Consider the following 21767-nt stretch of genomic DNA (forward strand, 5'->3'; position numbering starts at 1 on the left):
ACATCTACTGCTTACCAGATGAAATACATTTCCCAGAATGCCTTTCAGGAAGTTGCTGAGGATCCTGAGAAGTTAATGCCATATCTCTCATGCCCATTTGTGAGCTTCCCATAGGCATCCTGTTGGCTACTGTGAAAGGGAATGCTGGACTGGATAGGTCTATGTCTGATCCAACAGGGCTCTTCTTAAATGTCTGTGTTCAGAAAGCAGTGGTGCAGAGAAAGGCATTCTGAGTGGCTATTCTCCACTTGCTCCTACTATAGACTCTCCAAAATCAAAGCCTAAACATTTTCTGGAAGCACTGTTAAAACTACCTCTTAAAATCACCTTTGGGGCTCAGAATTAAGGCAGGAAAGCTTGGGGTAACAACCAATGTGAGTCCATCTTTATTGTTTTCTGTTAAATTTTAAAAAATGGTTGCCTTACAGTTTACAGTCATACCTCGGGTTGAATGTGCTTCAGGTTGAGCGCCTTTGGGGTTGCGCTCCACAGCAACCCGGAAGTAACGGAGCGTGTTACTTCCGGGTTTCGCCGCTCGCGCATGCGCACTCAAAATGATGTCATGCGCATGCACGGAAGCAGCAAAATGTGACCCACACACGCGCAGATGCACCATCACATCTTATGTTCCATTCAGGATGCGAACAGGGCTCTGGAACGGATCCCGTTTGCATCCCGAGGTACCACTGTACATATATTTAGCAGAGTAAAAAAATGAAAAACTTTGGAAGCTGGAGCTAACCCACCACTCATCATTTATCTCATTCAAACATCACTAGCGTTGCTCAAAAAGGTAAAATAAATTCTACAGGAGGCACATTGGTAAAGAAACAAAGGTTTTTTAATCACAGCTACTTGTATACTTCACATCAGCTCTGGAGTTCTGGCAACCCTAATGGTGAGTCCTGCAGAAACCTGACTTGTTACCAAGCTAGGGCCAGGGGCAATACCATGGGGATTCCTTCAAACTCTGTGGATCCTGCCCAATGTCGTCTCCCGCCAAGGAGTGGCAAACCTGGATTTCTCAATCAAACACCAAAATGTGTTCTGTAAATTCAGGGTCTGTGGGTGTATGAGAAGTTGATTCTTTTAATTGAAAAGAACAAAAATAGAAGAAATAAAACTACTGGTGATCACATCCGGCTGTTTGTCCCCCCCCCCCCCCGAAATATACTCCCCTAAGGGGCAAGCACAAAAGCCCCTTGGTGGCTGTGTAGAAAATGTACGTAATTCTGTCTTTCATTCCTAATGACCTTGCCACCATTAGATTCAACTAACTCTGCTGTAATTAAAGGGTGTATTTTGTTACTTCCAAAAGCTCTCCCTAATTACATAGTGCTTGTAAAATACTGCTGTTTGGATATTAGCATGCTTTTAAAAGATAAAGTAAAGTAGAGAGGAGGGTCCTCTCTAGTGGTTTGATTTTTCTTTACACCATGTAATTCCTTTCTCCCTGTGTATTCCAATGAAGCAGTATCTATATACAGCACTGAGCATTCACTTTGATTTTCTGGCAGGGTATTTATATGTCTTCCTGTTAATCATTTATTCATTCAACACTTTTCAATGCATTCAGAGCTGTAGATTTCTGGTGCTAGAGTGACAGAGTGCTTTAATCACTTTAAATGCACAAACCTAAATTTCCCAGAGTTCCCTGGGAAGAGGGATTGGTTGTTAAACTACTCTGTGAATTGTAGCTAGCTGGGAGAAATAGGCGTGTCCTGACATCCTCAGCACCCATAACAAACTGCAGTTGCCAGGATTCTTTGAGAGAAGCCATGACTGTTTAAAGTGGCATGATACCGCTATAAATGTCTAGTGCAGATGACAACTTATTGGGGTAGATCATGTGAAGTGTTTCATATCAGAAGCAGATTTCTGGGCGGGGATATTTTACATGCACAGCTGCATAGATGTGATAAATGACGGCTTCCATGTGCAACTGCCACCATACGGAGCAAAGTACCAGGAGATCCTACCTCTTGCCCCTGACATCCTTTGCCTTAATGTTAAATGATTCAATTATTTTCTTCGGTCCTGGTTTTGTCTTGTCAGCCTGGCGTTGCATCACATAATCTGAAAGAACAAACAGCGATCAAAACAGTTCCCCAAAAGCTTCAAACCCACTGATATTTTTTCCTGCCTCCTGCTTTCTAGTGATCCTGCCATATGCTGAAAACTTGTATGCCAATTTGAACCAGATGCTAAAAAGAAACAGGCTTCTCTCCCTCTGATTTTCAGATTCAAACGTTCCCCAGCCAGTCTGGCATGACTCATTCGCACAGCAGAACCACCTTCCATGCTCTTCTGTTTATGAAAGCTGTTAACCACAGTGGGAAAGAGAGAAGTCATGAATATAATTAATGTCTTTGTATAATACCAAAATTTTAGGTTGCTCCTCTCTCCCTGCCCCCCCTCACACAGCAACAAACAGTTATGGTAGAGTAATAAGCAAGTGGTAGCCTGTGACACGTACAAATCAGCCTACGCTGCAACAGCTAACGACTCTTTGTTCTCTCTGATGTCATGAGCTTGGATTCCCAGCTAGGGATTTTCTGACTAAGCCATATAAATTCACAATGTGCTTCTCTGGATTTTCTCACAGTCGTGGGTAGATGGGTGACGCAACACATTTTTAATTCTGTAGCACATTAATGGGGTGCTGCCTAGCAGTGGTGCAAAAAACATTACCTCAAATGACCACCTATGCTCAATCGTACATACACAGGCAAATCTCCCTCCTCTCACAGTCTCTATATCATCTTATCAAGTGCATTATTATTATTATTATTAAATTGTCTTTTAGTTCTGAACGTGAACTCTATTTTATTTTAATTTAATTGCAGTGTAGACCAAAATTGGCATCCATATATTACTGCATCAAAATGCTATTGGGGTGAGTAAGACACTTTCCTATGCACAACCCTATTTGGTTGTTATCAGTGAAAATTATCTCACCTTTCCTATCTATGAAAGCATCAGTAGAGCAGGCATCTCCACCAAACTGGAGTCCTTGCTTCCACAGAGAAGATGTGTGGATCTGTCACTCTTGCGCATGATTATCATATTGCTCATGATTCAGTTTTTCTCATAGATTTTAAAATCTGCAACATTGTTCTAGGGGTGGGGAGGGAAAATAACCCAAATCACTAGAATGAAATTTGTATTTGAAAATTAGCAGAGCATATGTTAAAAGCTGTAGAGTACACGATCACTGCTTTCTACAGTATATCTCTCAGATGTTCAGAGAGGCAGATGGCTTGAAGGAGAACATGTAGTTATCATTTCTGCCCTGACACAATGTGGTAGTGTGCCATTTGTCTTCTTCAAGTAACTGCGTCCAACAGGTAGAGAATGAGATGAGAGCAACTTAAGATCATGAGAAGAAGAAAAACCCTTGACTAAACCATTGCAATACTTAAATTATTCCCAACAGAGTGCCAGAATTCTATTCAGCCATTTTGTTTGTCCTGAGTACTAGCTCAGATCACTTTTCTAAATGATTCTACAAAATGCTTTTTAGTGATGAGTGGGTGTTAATGATTGCTGTTAATGTAGCATAGAAAGTAGAAGGGGGCTGCTTTTAACTGGAATTTACATTTTAGTCAATGTAGTTTATATGCTAGTGAATTTAAGGTGTGTGGTTTTTTAAAATCCAGTTTGATGTAACTTATAAAAAAGTTACTTTGGCGGGTGTTGTCCACCCACAGATACTGAAGTGATCTTTTCATTTTGTGATACATAGATAAATCACAAATGTTCTGGTCTTAGACATGGTTTAACATGGACAACACTGGAACAGAAAACTAGTTATTTGAATTCATCCTAAGATGCATAGATGTCTGCTGCATATTTACCTTTGTAGCCATCCTCCTCTCAGTCTCTCTGTCCTGATCCTCTGTTCAGAATCACAGCATCCCAAAACTGCTTTTTTGTGATTTGCATTTGAGTGTAATGAGTAGTTTGCTCCCCCATCAGATACAGGAAAGTACAATTATAGCAGCACCACCATAAAATTCACATAAAATATGGGAAAACCCAATCTTCCCAGCTAACCAAAGCAACCCAATACAGTAGTACCTCGGGTTACATACACTTCAGGTTACATACGCTTCAGGTTACAGACTTCGCTAACCCATAAATAGTACCTCGGGTTAAGAAATTTGCTTCAGGATGAGAACAGAAATCGTGCTCCAGCGGCGTGGCAGCAGCAGGAGGCCTCATTAGCTAAAGTGGTGCTTCAGGTTAAGAACAGTTTCTGGTTAAGAACGGACCTCCGGAACGAATTAAGTACTTAACCAGAGGTACCACTGTACATTGCGCTGCCTGAGACAGCCCAACAAATGGCAGCAAGAAATCAAGATGCTTAATAATACCCATGGCTGATGTAACTGACATCAAAATCAAAGAAGCATCTTGACCTATACCTGGTAACAAACATACAATAATAAAAATAATCATTTAACCATTTGCTGCCCTTTCATCTCTCTCTCTCTCTCTCTCTCTCTCACACACACACACACACAGAGAGAGAGAGAGAGAGCTGTGTGAGATGACAGCTTCACTGTCCTTAATTGTAGGATTGGCCCTGCATCTAATTATATACCTGATAATGGCCCACACTCCCTAATAATTATGATTATAGGAAATGTGACCAATGTTACTCAAAGTATGGAATGCATTATTTTTTAAACTCTGTATAAATCATATATCCTTTTATGCAGATATTCATACTTCAACAACAGACATTCAATTATTTCTAAATAAATACATTTTTTTTTGTTTCAAGTTCTCCAACTCCACAAGAACCCATTTTAAATTTGCACAAATCACACATGCAAATGATGAAAGAATGCCTTGTTCCTCCCTCCTCTGGGAGGCGCCAACTCTATATAAGGAATGGGAGAAAAGCAGTCTCCGGATGACTTTCAGACCACCTTTGGTAACCACAAGAGGCAGTCAAGACTAGGGATCATCGTCCCCCTGCCTTGAGAAAATTTAGCATATATGCACATAACAAAACCATCCTTCACAAGAATTTTCCATAAGGCAGCAGGAACAATAGAAAATTAGTGACCTTGGGATGGCGCCAGGAAGCTGAACAGCTTGGCCATTGTGTGGAAACACAGCTGACTTTTGCACAGGAAACAATCATGGTTGATTAGATACTACAAACTCCTGCCTCTATTCTATCCCCCCCCCTTTGTCTATCACCCCAACCCCTTTCTATGAAAGTGAAAGCTTTCTAACTCTGAATTTCACCTAACCGTCTGTGACACAATTAGTTCTGTCAGATGTAACCTCATTCTACGAATGGAACTATCAAATGTTTCTCTTGATGATAAACCAGGTAGTTATCAATGCAATAAATCTCCCACCCTTTAGAGTGGGGTTCTATTTCAGTCCTCCAGGCTCCCCATTGCGGAAGGTGAGCCCATAACATGTGGGGCACTACAGGAATAGGAGTAGTGTTGTTTGGAAGGAAGCAGAGATAATAGGTCTGAATTCAGAGCACTTTATTTTGTCTTTCATGTTTTATGCGATCTTTCAGATGATGTAAAAGCCACTGCTTGAAACCTAGTCAAAGTTGTTCCATTTGCAGCCTTGTTAACTTGGAAAATCTTGGGAGTTTGGCACTGTAATATCACTTAACGAAATATGTGGCATCCCAGCATATCGTTCTTTCCCACCAATTAAAATTTAGCATGGCATGGCCATAGAATTGATCAAGAAAACACAGTTCCACAACACAGCAGGCAATGCAGTGTGAAATGAATGTTAGAAGCACTAGCATGATAACCAAGGAAAATAGCACAATAAATCCAACATCTGAATGCAGCCTTAGTTTGCCCTCATTCTCCTCCTTGTGTGATGGGAATCATGGGTGAGGATAGAAGGAGAGTAATGGAATAAGATCTATATGTGCTGTGATCAAACAAATCCAAAGTCTGGCTACAATGAGCCTTCTGTAATTATGTTTAGGAACTAAATAACATATGCAGCACACTACTATCACAAGAAAATCAATTCTTTACTTATGTTGTCAGGTCTCCAAAGAATGAAAAAAAAAGTTTCATTATTAAAAACCGAAGGTAAGCCTTAGAGAAATGAAAAGTGCAGAAAATGAAAGGAAAAAAATCCACCATAATTATAAAAGCTAACAAAAAACATTATTATCCAGAAAAGGAAATCAATCAAGTATAAGCTACAGAAGAAAATCCAACTCTTCATTTAAAGCAGTGTGTATTTATTAGGCCTCTGCACCAGCTACAAGATTCAACTTGTATCTATAGTGATGAACCCTAGAAAAGAACCAACCCAATCTCTTTTGGACTGTTTTTGCTCATTCAGTGTATTGGGCAAGGCAAATGGAAACCACCTGCATTAGCACACAGACTCCCTCCAAACACACAACCAGCTCTCCAGGCAGCCCTTCCCCTTTTATCCCTGAAGGAGAAGGACTGGTGTTTACCCTTGGATGTACTTCCAGCAGATGGGCTGGAGTGGAATAGCAGTGGTTTCACCCAATACCAAACATTCACTAACCAATAAAAGTTGTGGCCTAAGTTGATCCAATAATCTCTATACTATGTTGTGTCTAGTTATTTACTTCAGGGAATGGGTTGGTCATGGTGCCTCGGCATGCAAGGAGATTGTAAACTTTTAGGCAAATGCACAATTTTGGGAAATCTCAAAATGGCCAACATTTGCAGGCATATTAGCTCCTCTTGAGTGGATAATGATGAATGGGTAATCCAATGCATGTGAGAGCCAGTTATTTGTGACTCACTCCTACATGGATGATGAGTGCTGGAACATTTAATGCCATTTCAATGGAACTGCACCTCATGCACAGGAGTAGGAGATCTGCTTTTGGAAAAGCAGAGTCTTCGCACACAGCTGGGGGTATATCTGAAGGGCACCTTACCCAACTGGTGCCCTTACTGCCTTTTCTCTTCTTTCTTTGTTTTCCTGTTCATCTCACTGTCAAAATTTGGACTATAAACTCCTCGGAGGAGAGATGTTGTCTGTATTTGACTCTGAGAAGCGCTGTGCAATATGGTGTGATAAATCAGAATAAAACATAATAATAAATAAAAACTGGCCATAAAGAAGCCTATGGCCCATGCGCATGCCAAGGTGCCCGTCATTTTGACAGGTCCCACTGGGTGCTAATGAGATCCTGTCATGTGCGATGACAGTTTGACTTTAAGATCCCCACGCTTGATTGGCATCTATGTGTGCGTGGGAGAGAACTGAATGCATAAAAGGTGGCAGCAGCTGCTGAGCCACGAGAACAAGGCCGTGGGTGAAAGGCTAACACTAGGATTCCTGAAATGGCAGCAGAACATGAAGCACAGGGCACTCCTGTCAAAACCAGCAGCCTTATTTATTTGTATTTCCTGTCACATTTATATCTCACCTTTCCTTGCTGCCCCCATTTTCTTCTCGTACCAACCATGTGAGGAAAGCTAGTCTGAGAGACTGTGACTGGCCCAACTAGTTTCATGGCTGAGGGGGAATATGAACCCTGATCTCCCAGGTCCTAGTAGACCCTGCTTCATCATAGAAACCTCTAAGTTTACATAAAATATATACCGAGCTTATCATTAAAAATCAGAACTTAAAAATAATTTGTCCTAATTTCACCCCATCCCAACAAATTTAATAAAGCCAGCAGTTTAAAAATTATACATTATAAAATAAAATTACATATTGAAATCCATGGCAACTTTACATATCTAGATAGCTTTGCTGAAACAAACATGTCTTAGCAGGCATTGAAAACATTAAAGCACAGGCACCTGCGTTATGTTGGTGAGCATCTGTATCTATGCCTAGTAAGTAAGCCTGGCTACATATTACACCCCTCATCATGTGCAAAAGTGGCTTGGCTCTGACTGATAAGTATTCTTCCTTTCCCTTTCCAGTTTGTTTGTCATCGTTGTTGATGATGATGATCATATAATAAAAAATAAATATTATCCTTTTATCTCACCGTATAATTTCCTCACCCTTGCACCACAGAAACCTTTATTCCCTCCCACTCCCCCACCCCCGGACCTCTCTGTCTATCGACCATCTTTATCCAGCAGGCCAAAAGTTGGTGGTGTTGGCATTGGTCCAACCAAAAGGCTACGACATGTCTTGGGGGCAGGCCAGGAACTGGGCATACTACAGGCGATGGCTCTCAGAGCCACCTGCAAGTGGCCCATTGCACACTGCTTGGGAATTAGCACACATACCCCCGCACAAAAAAAGCACACATAAAGCAACAATCCACTTTGAACTGAGAAAAACAACCATTTCCTTTTAAAATAAAATATAATAAAATTTCAGAACAATTTCACAGCTATGGCATATATTTCACACCACATTTCTTGGCCCTGCATTCATCCATCAGTGAGATGAATATATAATATTCTCTTAAATTTCCACTTATAACACAATGACTTAACCTGGATGTAGATTTGCTGCAGATGCCTGTTTAGGATAAGGAGTGCAGCCTTTTGATCTTATACAGTGGTACCTCTGGTTAAGTACTTAATTCGTTCCAGAGGTCCGTTCTTAACCTGAAACTGTTCTTAACCTGAAGCACCACTTTAGCTAATGGGGCCTCTTGCTGCTGCCACGCCGCCGGAGCACGATTTCTGTTCTCATCCTGAAGCAAAGTTCTTAACCTGAAGCACTATTTCTGGGTTAGTCGAGTCTGTAACCTGAAGCGTATGTAACCTGAAGCGTATGTAACCCGAGGTACCATTGTAGTTCTGTGCACACTGCCCACGATACCTTTCTTCATAGTGGAAGTCCCCCATAATTAAACACTATTTAATTCTGGGATGATTCTGGGATGATCAGAGGTGGATTTATGTGCTTTTAAATGTTTATTTTAAACCTCTACAAAGTGAAGAGATAGTATATGTATATAAAGTATGTGTTTGTATGCTTCCCCCCCTTCTGAGCTGTAAAGATATCATTATTGAGTTCATTTTCCTTCGTATGAGGAAGCACCAGAGCTATATGATGTCTGCAATATTTATTTAAATTTACAAATATAGAATCAGTCCACACTTCAGGGTCCCCGTTGCCAGTCAAAAGCATGTGTCATGCCTTGCCCCACTGTCTGGGAACCTACTTGTGTTTGCAGTCCTAGGCAGATGTCAAAAAGCAGGACGTCCACTGAACTCATTATGAGCCACCACTAGGGTGTTGGAGACAGGGACCCTGCTGCAGAAATAGCAATGGATCTTTGACCTCCCCACAACTCCGAACCACTGCAACCCTGCTCAGCACAACTCTGTGGCAAAAATCCCCATCACATAAATATGCATTTTCTTTTCTCTTCCTAGTATCGCACTAGAATCAAAGTAGCCCGAGCAAATAAATGTGAGCTGAACTCTGAACCCTACATTCACACTTTAAAAGATGTCCCATCCCATTAATCAGCCAATGCTTTGCTTGATTAATCTGACTGAACGGATTAAAGCTTGCAGCTAGTTCGTGTGTGTGTGTGTGTGTGTGTGTGTAACAAATCCATTCAGCTCCACAATACAGTATAATGCTCTTCATTTGATTATATTGTGTCTGCTGTTCCCTCTGTAACAAAGAAGGGAAGTACATCAAGAAAATGTTGCTGCAGATGGAACGAGGAGTAACACCATGAGATCTTTAGATGAAAACCAGTTTCAATGTACATTGTGTTTCAAGGCCCACTTCCTCTGCTCTGTAGGTCTTGAAAAGGAACATCCCACTTGTGTCTGCCGACACAAAGGAATGTTACAGCCCACGTGATGTTATCAGTCCTTCCTGTGGTACTGCAACAGTATCCTGGTTGTTCCTTCCAGAGAATTACTAATTGTTTTCATGGGAGGAGTGACTCCTTTGGGTGGGATCTCATGGCATCTCACTCAATGGAAGTGGGTGGTGTTTGGAGAACACCCAGGCACATGACACAGATCTCCGGCTGTAGAGAAACCCAATCCAGGAGCCTAAACTATCAAAGCCATTAGTAATCACAGTTCTTAAGGCTGATTCATGACATGAAGACTTATGTTTTAAAGCACAGTTTAACGCAAGGGGGAGAGTTATTGCACATACAAGCTTTTGGACCTGACGTAACACTGTTGGACACTGTGTTCTCCTTGTTTCCTAAGGCAGTATCAAATTCTGTCGGCTTCTGACCACATTCTTGCACCGTATCTTGAAATCTGTCCAGTTTATATTCGTACTATTTGATTTAAGGCTGCATGGCTTTTCAAACATAATTATCAGCCAAGTTCAAGTTATTTCAGCTTTAGGTTTAATTCAAGGCAGTCCTGAATTGAAAATTCACATTTGCCATCTTTCCCAGTTGTTCCTATTAGAACACTGTGTGATGAGAGGTGTTATTTATTTCCTCAATCCCGGACAGAAATACTAAATAGAACATGCACTCCCAAGAAAAGTGCAAATGGAGCCCTTCTTGGAAGCTTATGATTTTACTCCATCAGCTCTGAAATTTGTATCTATGGACATACCCACCTGAACTAAAATTGTGACCCACTGTGGTTATGGGTCACCAAAGGTCACATGCTTCACATCCGATGTCCCCTGATGTTGTTGAACTCCAACTCCCATCATTCCTGACCATTGGCCAGGCTACTGGTGGTGTATACACACAAAACCTTTAAAGCACATTTGAAGCCCATTATTTCCCTCAAAGAATTCTGGGCACTGTAGTTTGCCCCTCACAGAACTACAATTTCCAGCAACCCTTAGAAAGCTAGTGCCCAGAATTCTTTAAGGGAGGAAATGTGTCTTGAATGTGCTTTAAAGGTTTTATGTGCATGCAGCCCAAGGTGTGTGGAGACCACCATGCTAGCTACATAAAAAAAGAAAAAAGCCTCAGTTCAATTCTTGGCAGAACTGAGAAAGCCTTCTCCAACCTGGTGCCACCACTTTGACACAGACAGCATGGTTGTGCTGGCTGTGACTGATGGTAGATAGAGCCCAAAACATCTGGGGGGCACCAGTTTGAAGAAGGTTGATGCACCATTTTAGAATATATCAAGTATGTCTGAATGCTCTTCCTAAGATTTTTTATTCATACATGTTGCATGTCGCATGTCTGAATGCTCTTCCTAAGCTTCTGATATGGAGCTGCACTAGAGGTTAGCCGGAACTACAGCAAGACACTACAGTACAGTGGTACCTCGGGATGTGAATGGGATCCGTTCCGGAGTCCCGTTCGCATTCCGAATGGAATGCAAGACACGAAGGCGCATCTGTGCGTGAGCGGGTTGCATTTCGCTGCTTCCATGCATGCGCGTGACGTCATTTTGAGCGTCTGCGCATGCGCGAGTGGCAAAACCCGGAAGTAACGTGCTCTGCTACTTCCAGGTTGCCGCGGAGCACAACTCGAACGCACTCAACCTGAAGCTCATTCAACTTGAGGTATGACTGTATATGACTGTATAGACAAATGTAGGCCTCATGGACCATTGATTTGAAGCAGTATGACTATTGTTAATATAAATATTAATTAGGCAGGAAAGCTGACTAAACAATTTTAGGGTGTCAAGTGACAAAGCATAACTCAGCTTGGTTTTCTGCGGCTGCAGTGCTATGCACACATTTGGGAGTGAGCCCTAATAGATACAGTAGAACTTATTTCTAAATAGATATGCATAGGAGTGTATAAAACTTTATGTCATTCTAAATTAGTACTCCATACTTGAACTACTCACTGGTTTATACAATTCAAAGGCAATATGAAATCCATTAGCAAGAAATGACTTAAAATATAGATAGATGTAAATATAAATATAGATATACAGGAACACATATAGACAGATATACTTGGGGATATTAAAAATAGCATTCAGTTGGTGGGAAATAGAGGGAGAAGAGCCTACCAAAATCTGGTTTATTTTCAAGGAAACTGAAGTAGAAACACAATTTTTTGTCTGGCTTTAAATAAGGCATAGTTTTTTCTTAAATGAATCTGCTTGATCAGTTCTTGAATTTGCATCGGCACCTGCACTAAGCATTACATCTGGTTTAGAATTCATTGGCTTTCTCTAGGGAATCCTGGGAACTGTAGCTCCAAACTGAAACTAGATATGGTAAACAGATGAATCTTACCCCAATGGCCAGACTACAATCCCCATAATTCTTTGAGGGGCAAGCACGACATTTTAAAGTGGTATGAAACAAATGTAAATTGTAGTAAAGTTATACCCGTCAGCTTTGATTCCAGTTCAGGAACAAATCTGGTGAGCAGGCTTCTGCTGATTAGTTATTTTGCTATTTCATTTTCCCTTTATAAAATGGGAATTGTAGCTTGTTACTCTAAGTCCTGTGACATGGAACTAATGCAGCCAAGAGTTTGTGTAGGGCTATAAATAGACGAACAAACCATATCAGTAAGGTGTTTTGTCGTCATGCTGGTGGCCTATAGCCAATGGAATGATACTCAGAGTTGGCCCATTGAATTTAATGCACCTAAATTAGTCATGTCAATTTCAACGGATCTGCTCTGGGTATGACTAATGCTGGATCCAAGCCCATCACTCAGACTCGTTTGGAAGAGACTAGATGTTCTGTCTTTGGACAACTTACATGAGTCTTTAGTTAGTATCTGTAGTGAGCATTAGCTGTCGTGACACAAATGTGCATTACTTCATCGAGTAAAATATGAACTTGGATGTTTCCCATCAATGGGAATAATTTAAGCTTCAGTTACTTACTCTACCGCCCACCAGAAAGAATTTTAATGACCAAATGCCTGTAATATGTGCAGTAGTGACAGGAGTTATTTCTGCATAGCTCTCCAAGAACGTGTTATTTTGTTAGAACTAATAATGTCATAGCAACCTCACTGAAAATGGTAGTGGCTAAAGTGTGTTAACTGTGTTGTCCTGTCTCCTGATAACACTTGTGTTTCCGTAATAGAAAACATAGCCCAAACTAATCAGTCAGCTTGTGGAGCATTGCACTCAATCAAGTGACCCAAAAAAGGCCATGATTCTATTATTTATTTATTACAGGGTCATTTCAATGTTGCTGGACTCTAGTTCTCATTTGCCCCAACCAGCATGGACAATGCTCAGCGATAACTGTACCCATCCAGCACCATTTTGGAGGCCCACAGCTTTCCTGATTTGTTACATTTGTAGCCCACCTTTCTCCCAAGAAGGTCAAGATTGGTTCTCCCTTTGCTTACAACCACCCTGCGAGGTATGTTAGGCTGAGAAACACAAGGTCACTTGGTGATTTTCCTGGCTGAATGCAGCAGTTCTGTGTGATTGTCTGAGGTTGGAGAATGGATGGTGGTTAATGGATTGAAGTTGAATCCCGACAATACAGAAGTATACTGTTTTGGGGGGACATGAGACGGGCAGATGTGGGGGACTCCCTGGTCCTGAATGGGGTAACTGTGCCCCTGAAGGACGAGGTGCACAGCCTGGGAGTCATTTTGGACTCACAGCTGTCCATGGAGGCACAGGTCAATTCTGTGTTCAGGGAGGCTGTCTACCAGCTCCATCTGATACGCAGGCTAAGACCCTACCTGCCCACAGACTGTCTCGTCAGAGTGGCACATGCTCTGGTTATCTCCTGCTTGGACTACAGAAGTGCACTCTATGTGGGGCTACCTTTGAAGGTGACTCAGAAACTACAACTAAAGCAGAATGAAGCAGCTAGACTGGTAATGGAGTGGCTGCTGGGACCATATAACACCAGTCCTAAAGGAACTTCACTGGCTCCCAGTACATTTCCGAGCATAATTCAAAGTTTTGATGCTGACCTTTAAAGCCCTAAACAGCCTCGGCCCAGTATACCTGAAGAAGTGTCTCCACCCCCATCATTCAGCCCAGACACTGAGGTCCAGCTCTAAGGGCCTGTGAGAAGTGAAGTTACTGGGAACCAGGCAGAGGGCCTTCTCGGTAGTGGCGCCTGCCCTGTGGAACGCCCTCCCATGAGATGTCAAGGAGATAAAGAACTACACAACTTTTAGAAGACATCTGAAGGCAGCCCTGTATCAGGAAATTTTTAATGTGTGATTTTTTAATGTTTTTATATTCTGCTAGAAGCCGCCCAGGTGGGCGGGGTAATAAGAATAAGAATAAGAATAATTTTTAGGTCTCCTCAGTCCCAGTGCCCTGTTCTGACCACTATACCACACTGCATCTCAACTGAGCATTGCAACCCATATCAAGGAGTGACAAGTTCATCTGCAGATGCCAAATTTACATAGTTGCACCCTCATAAATTGCTACTGAACAGCAGCATATTATTGACCTCTGACAACACATGTTGACATGACTGGATATAAGGCAGGTGTTGGTACAGGCTTGCACAGGTAGCTTGTCATTCATAGCCTGTTCCCCTCTCATATGTATAGAGAACAGGTTTGTGATGAAGTGGACAGAGTTTTAGACTGCAGAGACCTTGGCTCTAGCTTTAGACAGGCATAAGACATAGTTAAGACACTCTGTTTTAGACTAGCCTATCTCACCAGGTTCTGGGAAGGATAATTTATTTATTTCATAAATTTTATATACCACTTGATTGTAGAAAACTTCCAAGTGGTTAACAAAAACAATAGAACAGCAAGATTATTGGTAAAATAATCAAAACAGTTCCCAGAATTCCCTGTGAAGAGGGATTGGTTGTTAAACCATCCTGAGAATTGTGAATGTGGTCTAGGACACCTTGTTCTGCAAGCCTCTCAAAAGAGACTGTGGCTTTCAAAATGACTTCGAAACCATCCCAGATATTTTTAGACTGCTTAGAAGCTGTGGGGAAACCCCACAACAAGCCAATGTAACTTAAATATGGGAAACTCTACTGCTTGGTTTTTAAGATTATTCAATAGAATATATGGCTGTACCAGTGAAGGGCAGTGAAGCTACATGCTTCAGGACGTTGTTACAAAGCAGCATCAGAAAAAAATGTACCATATCATCCCCTAATAAGGAAAGGAATTGAAAATAAAGCTGCCACACCATAATAGCCTTACACCATCTATGGCACAACCCCATTTGGAATACTATGTACTGTTCTGGTTACTACACCTCAAAAAAAAGTCATCAAGCAGAAAAGGGCAGCCAAAATTATCAATATATTGCACCAGCCCTGTCAGGAGAGGATGATTGCATTCATGTTGTGGTCTTCCCATCAACATCCGTTGCCTTGACCACTGTAGGAACAGAATGTTGGACTAGATTAGCCTTTGGTCTGATACATAAGAAAGACTTTGTTGTAACAGTTCAGCCCAACACTTTCTATTCAACAGAGGCAATAACCTAACCCTAATACTGGACACTGGAAAAACAGTGGTTCATCCACACTTCCACTTTCCCTGCCAGTTTCCTCCAGGAAAACCCGCTGTTTACCCCTGAATTGGAGCAAATGTCAATCAGGTTCTCTCCGGGTTGGCACTTCCTCTGACTTAGCATTAAAGAGTGGGTTTTCTGGGGGAAAGCAGTGGGGCAAAGGCAAAACTCCCTGGATCCATACCTAAAAAGCACGGGATTAGCAGAAAACAGCTTGGACCCATGCTTCTCTACCTCCCAATTTTCTTGATCTGTCCCTCACCCCCCCACACAGATCCAGTTAGCTTTTCATGGCCACTGAGCATGCTCAGTCTCCAATGGACTGGTTGTATAATTCTCTCATCCCTTAAGGATTCCCTCCCCCCAAAAACCCATACTTCTGCAGACTTTGGGGTTCCCTTAGCCTGCTTGTATCTCCTGCTTGTATGTGTGTGTGTGTGGGGGGGAGAGTGTCCTTTTGGCCCCATCAGAAAGAGAGGAGACAATAATTTGCTTTGTTTCTCTCCCCCCTCCTCCATTTCCTGCTTTATTTCCCCAGTCTTTTCTAGTGAAAGGTCATAATTCAAATAGGGAGGACGCGGTCGCACACTGTGTATGAAATTATAGAGAAGGATGGCATTGATGTCAATTATGCTTTCTTTTGCTCTGGGAAGTGAAGAGAGACAGACAATAGGTCTCCAGGAGCAGAAAGGACAGGCCCACTGTGTGTGGCACGTTTCCTAGAAGACAGGATGCCCTGTCAAACTCTGCGTGCAATTTCAGCTAGCGTCTGATGTCTCTTTCCATTGTATTATTGCACTATATACAACAGAGGCTTGGCGATTATATATATATATATATATATATATATATATATATATATATTACCACAAAGGCAACCCAATGCACAGGAAAATGCTTGTGCTGTTCTGAATTCATGTACCCTCCGACATCCTGCCGATCAAAATTGTGACACTTGTTTTTTGGGGGCTGAGCTCTCTCTATATTATATCCTGTATGGATGGTGAGGGTGTGGCCCCTGGTTAAAGCAGGGGTAGAGCTAGCCTGCACCCTCCTCTCCTCAGCCATCCCAACTGAACATGCCTGATCACTCTCCTCCCTTCACACATCCTTTCAATGTGCGTAGCGTTAGTTTCGCCGCAAGTACCAGTGCTGGCTTAGCACAAAACAAAAAGTCATGACACAGCACCCTCAAAATTGGTTTGCAGCATTTACTAAGAAAACATAATGAATGTTTTAATTATTAAAACGCTAGGAACAATGGACCTTGGCAGATTTTATAGGGACTTATGAACACTTAACTTTTGATAAATGGAGCTGGTGAAAGTATCAAATGAAATGGAAAGTTTGAATGAACTGGACTCCTTGGCAGGTTTTGAATAAGCACTCACAATTTTTTTATTGACAATAATCAGTCAGATAAATTAAGGATTTATACAATTATGTAACATGCAGAGAACAGCATCTGTAGAGAAACCTTAGATTGGAGTCGGGGGGAGGGGAGGGGGGGTTATTTTATGGGGGGAGGGGGGAAATGGGGGGGATCAAGGATGATATGTGTTAAGACAATATGTTTTGTTTAAATTCTTAATAAAAATATTTTTTTAAAAAAAAAGTTTGAATGAACTGGGGTGGGGGGTGGGGTGGTCTTACTCATCTCTGAAGCATAAGGCAACAGTCAACTGGTTGGCAGCCAAGTGCTACCAGGTTCATGACTATAACCTAGCATAATCATGGGGGTTATTGCTGATTATTGTTCATTTTGTGTAGTTATATGTGATGAATTGTTTTAATGTGTGTTTACACTGCCCTACAATCAGTTAGTATGGGGCAGGTTAGAAATAGCTTGTTTAATTTTCTGGACCAGAAACATGCCAGGGCGCTTTAGTCAATTCCGTTTTCTGGACCAGTAGTATGCTACTTACTTTGCTGCATTTATACTTTATATTGGGTCGTGGGTGAAGAACCTCTGGTGGAGGGTCTGTTGATTTTGAAGGGGCATGGGCCATGAGGCCCAGAAAGGCAAGCAGGCAAAATAAACTAAAGTATCTGTGAGGGACGTAGTGCTAGCAAGAACAACCTGGTGAATCCCTGGTGCTGGGGATCAAGTCCTGCTTATGGGCTAGCTGTCCAGAGGCATCATCTATCTGTTTGGATTTATAGCTGAAGCTACAGTCAAATCTAGCATGAGTCTTCTGGGATCTCATGGGATGTAAGCAGTAATCTAGTGGGCAGCACTAAGGAGAGGCTTGAAATGGCCGGATCATCCTTTGCAAAAAAAAGTTGAGATTGGTATGTAAAAAAAGGGAAATAGCTCTTATTGGTATCTGCATGTTTACACCTATACAGTGGCACCTCGGGTTAAAAACTTAATTCGTTCTGGAGGTCCGTTCTGAACCTGAAACTGTTCTTAACCTGAAGCACCACTTTAGCTAATGGGGCCTCCCGCTGCTGCCACGTGATTTCTGTTCTCATCCTGAAGCAAAGTTCTTAACCCAAGGTACTATTTCTGGGTTAGCGGAGTCTGTAACCTGAAGCATCTGTAACTCAAGGTACCACTGTATGTAGATAAAACCACTGTTTTACGTTGATAATAAATGTTTCATAGATTCCTTCAAGGCTTGAAAATAATGTTTTACCATTCCAAGTTTATTCTAGCAGCTTACTGATATCACACCATCTGAGTGGTCAGTGTAAAAGAGAAACAATCAAATGAGTCTTTGATGTACATACTTTTTGTAAAATGCAGTTATAGCTTAATTTTCAGTTTCAAAGCCGTTCTCATTCTTTCTTTCTTAAACAGTTCTTTTTCCCATGAAAAAACCAACCCAACCCATAATTTTTCGTTGGGAAGCTTTCAATTGCTCTAGTTAGAAAAGTGTGTCTTACTTCCCTCAGGGCACAAAGATTCTCTCCTAATGGGTAGACAGTGAGTGCTCTTGATGAAAAACTGAGCAGAACTCAAACAAAAACCAGCTATCTTTTTCTTTTAAAAAACACTAATCTGTCTTTTAGAGGGAGCTGGCAAGGAGCGGGGAGGATACACACTTGCAAAGCTTGTTAAAAGATTTATTACTCCATGCTGGATGTCAGTCCATTTTAAGAGTGTTTATAAAATATTAATCAAAATGACAGAATTAGCGATTCAAAGAATAATTATATGAAACAGACTCCAGGATCTCCCCGCAATGTGTGACCCAATTATTTGCTGAATTTCAAGAAAGCTGTCTTCCTGAGATCTGGTGTGGCTTTCAGTGTCATTTAAGATCTTTCTCTCTCAGTGGAAATATCCAGATCTTTTTATTACCATACTTTATCTTTTCTTTTGTGATAGAAGAGCAGCTGGTGGAGGGAAGAGAATGGCAATCTGGTGCAGAAAAATTGTTGGAAGGGAAATGGGGTGCTTATGTGTCCTACTTTACAGAGGATGGTCCTCTTTTTGAAGGATCCCAGAAGGATTGCCTGATCCAAACATGAGTTAGAAAGATAAAGAACCGTAAGAAGGGAGAACAGTGACCTTGAATCTGCCTGTCAGCTGCACCCCAATAGCACACTGAGGATGTGCACAGGAAGAGGCGGGTCTAGGGCAGCAGGGCTGGTTCTGCTGCACAGGGTGTCGAGCCTAGGGGGCACTGCGGGGTGTCGAAACGATGACGTAGTGAATTGAGCAGAACGGAAAGCGAAAGGTGGGGTGCTGGCAGCGAATTTTGGCCTCACAGCATGTCTCTGGAATCTGAAAGACCAAAATATTACAGGGACAATAACACTTGCAAGATCTAGGCTTAGTTTGCAATTGTGCAACCTCATTTTTAATTTGATGTTGTGGTCCTGATGGGATGAGGCACTGACTGCTCCAAATGAAGGCTTAGCCACACTTAATTTCAAGCTCCATGTCTAAGCACTCTTCCTTTCCCCATGAAAACCTGCTCTTTAAAGCTGAAGAGAAAAAGCAGCAATTCGGGTCTTCCCTGGATTGCTGCTTGCTCCGATTCAGTGGTAAAGAGCAGGGTTTGTGAGGAAAGCTCTGGAGCAAAAAAAAAAAAAAAGAGTGCTCCAACATGCAGCTTGAAAGTGTGGATCATGTCTGGAAAGCGCAGTGGATAAGTAAGTGTGGATAAGCTCTCGTTCTGTGTGATATCCAGAAAAAACAACACATGATACAGTTAAACCCTACGAGGAAATAATCACACCCCAAGTGCTGGATTGTCTCCCCTGCTTCCCACATAACTGAGCATATGGAATACTTGCTCAATCATCTTTGCTTGATGAGGGCAACAGGGTGAAGCCTTTTAGGGCCTTGGTAAAACCACCCAGTGAAAAGAATTAACAACCGCCTATCACTCTGTTAGCATTTTAAGGGAAGGGGAAATTAAATATAGTAAGTTCAGCATTGCCATTTAATTCTTAGAAACATGTTGTTTAATAATATGAAAGCACATTTCGGCTTCTCTATCCGCTTTATGGTTATTCCCAGTGGCATGCTTTCTGTTCTGAATAATTCATCGTATTTTTTAGCCTGCGTCGTGCATAACCCAAAATTGCAAAACTTACCAAACTCAATTTAAAGTTTTTCACCTTAAGCCACACATTTCATAAATAATGTATTTTCTTCTAATATGCATGTTCCCATGGATTGCAAATAGCCTAGATGCCATCCCTTGATACTATTTATTTTCACATGAAAGGCAGAAAAAAAGATGAATATGTTCTTTTAGCAGCTCATAACTTTCCAAAATATATTACACCAGTATAATATCTTGCACTGACATTTTATGTTACAATTGTTGTACAGTATAACAAAAATATCGGGGAAACATGTAGTAAGCCTTCCTATTTGTGAAGCTCGTGATAAACATAATTAACTGTAACATTAGGTGCCTAATTCACCATGAGCCCTGTGTTTTAGTGCTCAGGGCTATGAGCTTGTACTGCAAAATACCGGTCCTGTAAACATCAAAGTAAATAGAAGTTTGAATTGGCTTGCTTTTTGGCCCAGTATGGAGAGAGATATAAAACTTGAAATGTAAAGTGTAAACAAGACTTGTAATACTTGCTGCCATAATTTTTATAAAATGATGCAAGCCGGAGACTGGGACAAAGAAACTTCACCAAACAGGGAAGCCATGAAAGTGTTAAAATTGACATCATATCATTATTTATTGCATTTATATCCTACCTTTCCTCGAAGGAGCTTAAGATGATGAAAAATGCTTCCAGTCCTGCTCCACATTGTAACCCCCAGTGCTTTTTTTCCCTGGGAGTACGCATACCCCTAAACATTTTGTGAATCTAAGTTTGGCCTCATTGAGGGGCAGTATTTCAATATGAGTAGGAAAAGGAGAGTACCCCTAAACATTTTTTTAAAGAAAAAAACACACTGGTTATCCTCACATAGAGCCAGTCCACCCATAAGACTGGGTGGGGTGGCTGCCTCAGGCAGCACCCCCAAAGGGACATCACCTCTGTGCCATCACCCAGCTGGTCTCCCTGGCCTCTAGGGGCAGAGAGGGACTGGTGGCAAAGCTCTGTCAAATGCCTCCTCTCCTGCCAAGTTGACACGAGGAGAGATGCTACACCACCCAACTTTGCCACCAACCAGGGGGGCAGGTCTCCTTCCCTGCCCTGCCTGGTGGTGGGACAGGGCTTTGCACTGGCTTCTCCTGAAGCTAGGAGTCAATGTCTCTGCTGGGTGGGAGCGGGAAGCTGGAAAGAATCTCTTTTTCTTTCCGCTCCACCTGCCAGGCAGGGGAGACTCCTTACAGAATCTGTGCCTCCGTCACAGAGGCAGCAACGAAGCACTTCACTTCAGCTGCTGAAACACCTCAGGTCACCCCTGTCCTCCCAGCAAACCTGAGATGTAGGTTAGACTGAGAAACTGTGACTTCCCCAAGGTCACCCAGTGAGTTTCATGGCTGAGTGGAGATTTGAACCCTGATCTCCCAGTTCCTAGTCTTAGAGCCTCTTCAACATTAGAACCTTAATAGCTCCCTAGAAAAAAAACCCCAAGCCAGTTGCAGCATATCAAGCCAGGCAAATTAGAAGTTGGGCAGTACACTTGCAATACTTAAAGAGCATTTTGTTCTTCTCCCTTGGTTATATTTTGCATATATTTCAAGTCAACTGAAAGCACACAGGAAGCCTCTGAAAGCTGGAACGATCATACTCTTTGTTCCGTAGACAATTCCTCCAACATATCCTTTTCAAATTATGTAAGTAGCACAAAATGTGAACCCAGGGTGTTGTATATGAGTATTGTCAAATAAGAGATTCCATCATATGTGAACAGAAGGAAATTGCATAGGCAAAGGTTCCAAGGGATAACTTTTCCTGTGCAAAGCTGAACTCAGAGACAAAGCTTAAAACCAGCTGTGCTATGCACTTAAACAGCACAAAATATTAGAAAATGCACTAAAGTCCTTGATTTCCTGGAGAGCCACATTGAGAATGGAG

The 21767-nt window shown here is 41.8% G+C and overlaps 1 long non-coding RNA gene across 2 annotated transcripts; it reads left to right on the top strand.

Annotated features, from left to right (window-relative positions):
• The first annotated feature begins 1454 nt into the window (after nucleotides 1-1454).
• On the top strand, nucleotides 1455-6552 carry LOC310675073. 2 transcript variants are annotated; one of them, XR_014509922.1, is made up of 4 exons: nucleotides 1455-1518; nucleotides 2852-2896; nucleotides 6048-6092; nucleotides 6182-6552. It is a non-coding gene; the product is annotated as an uncharacterized lncRNA (long non-coding RNA). The 2 variants fall into 2 exon arrangements; XR_014509921.1 differs by having other exon boundaries at nucleotides 6048-6552.
• The last annotated feature ends 15215 nt before the right edge of the window (nucleotides 6553-21767 follow it).

Source organism: Podarcis tiliguerta, assembly GCF_965153285.1.
Source record: "Podarcis tiliguerta genome assembly, chromosome: 3".
NCBI lineage: Eukaryota > Metazoa > Chordata > Lepidosauria > Squamata > Lacertidae > Podarcis > Podarcis tiliguerta.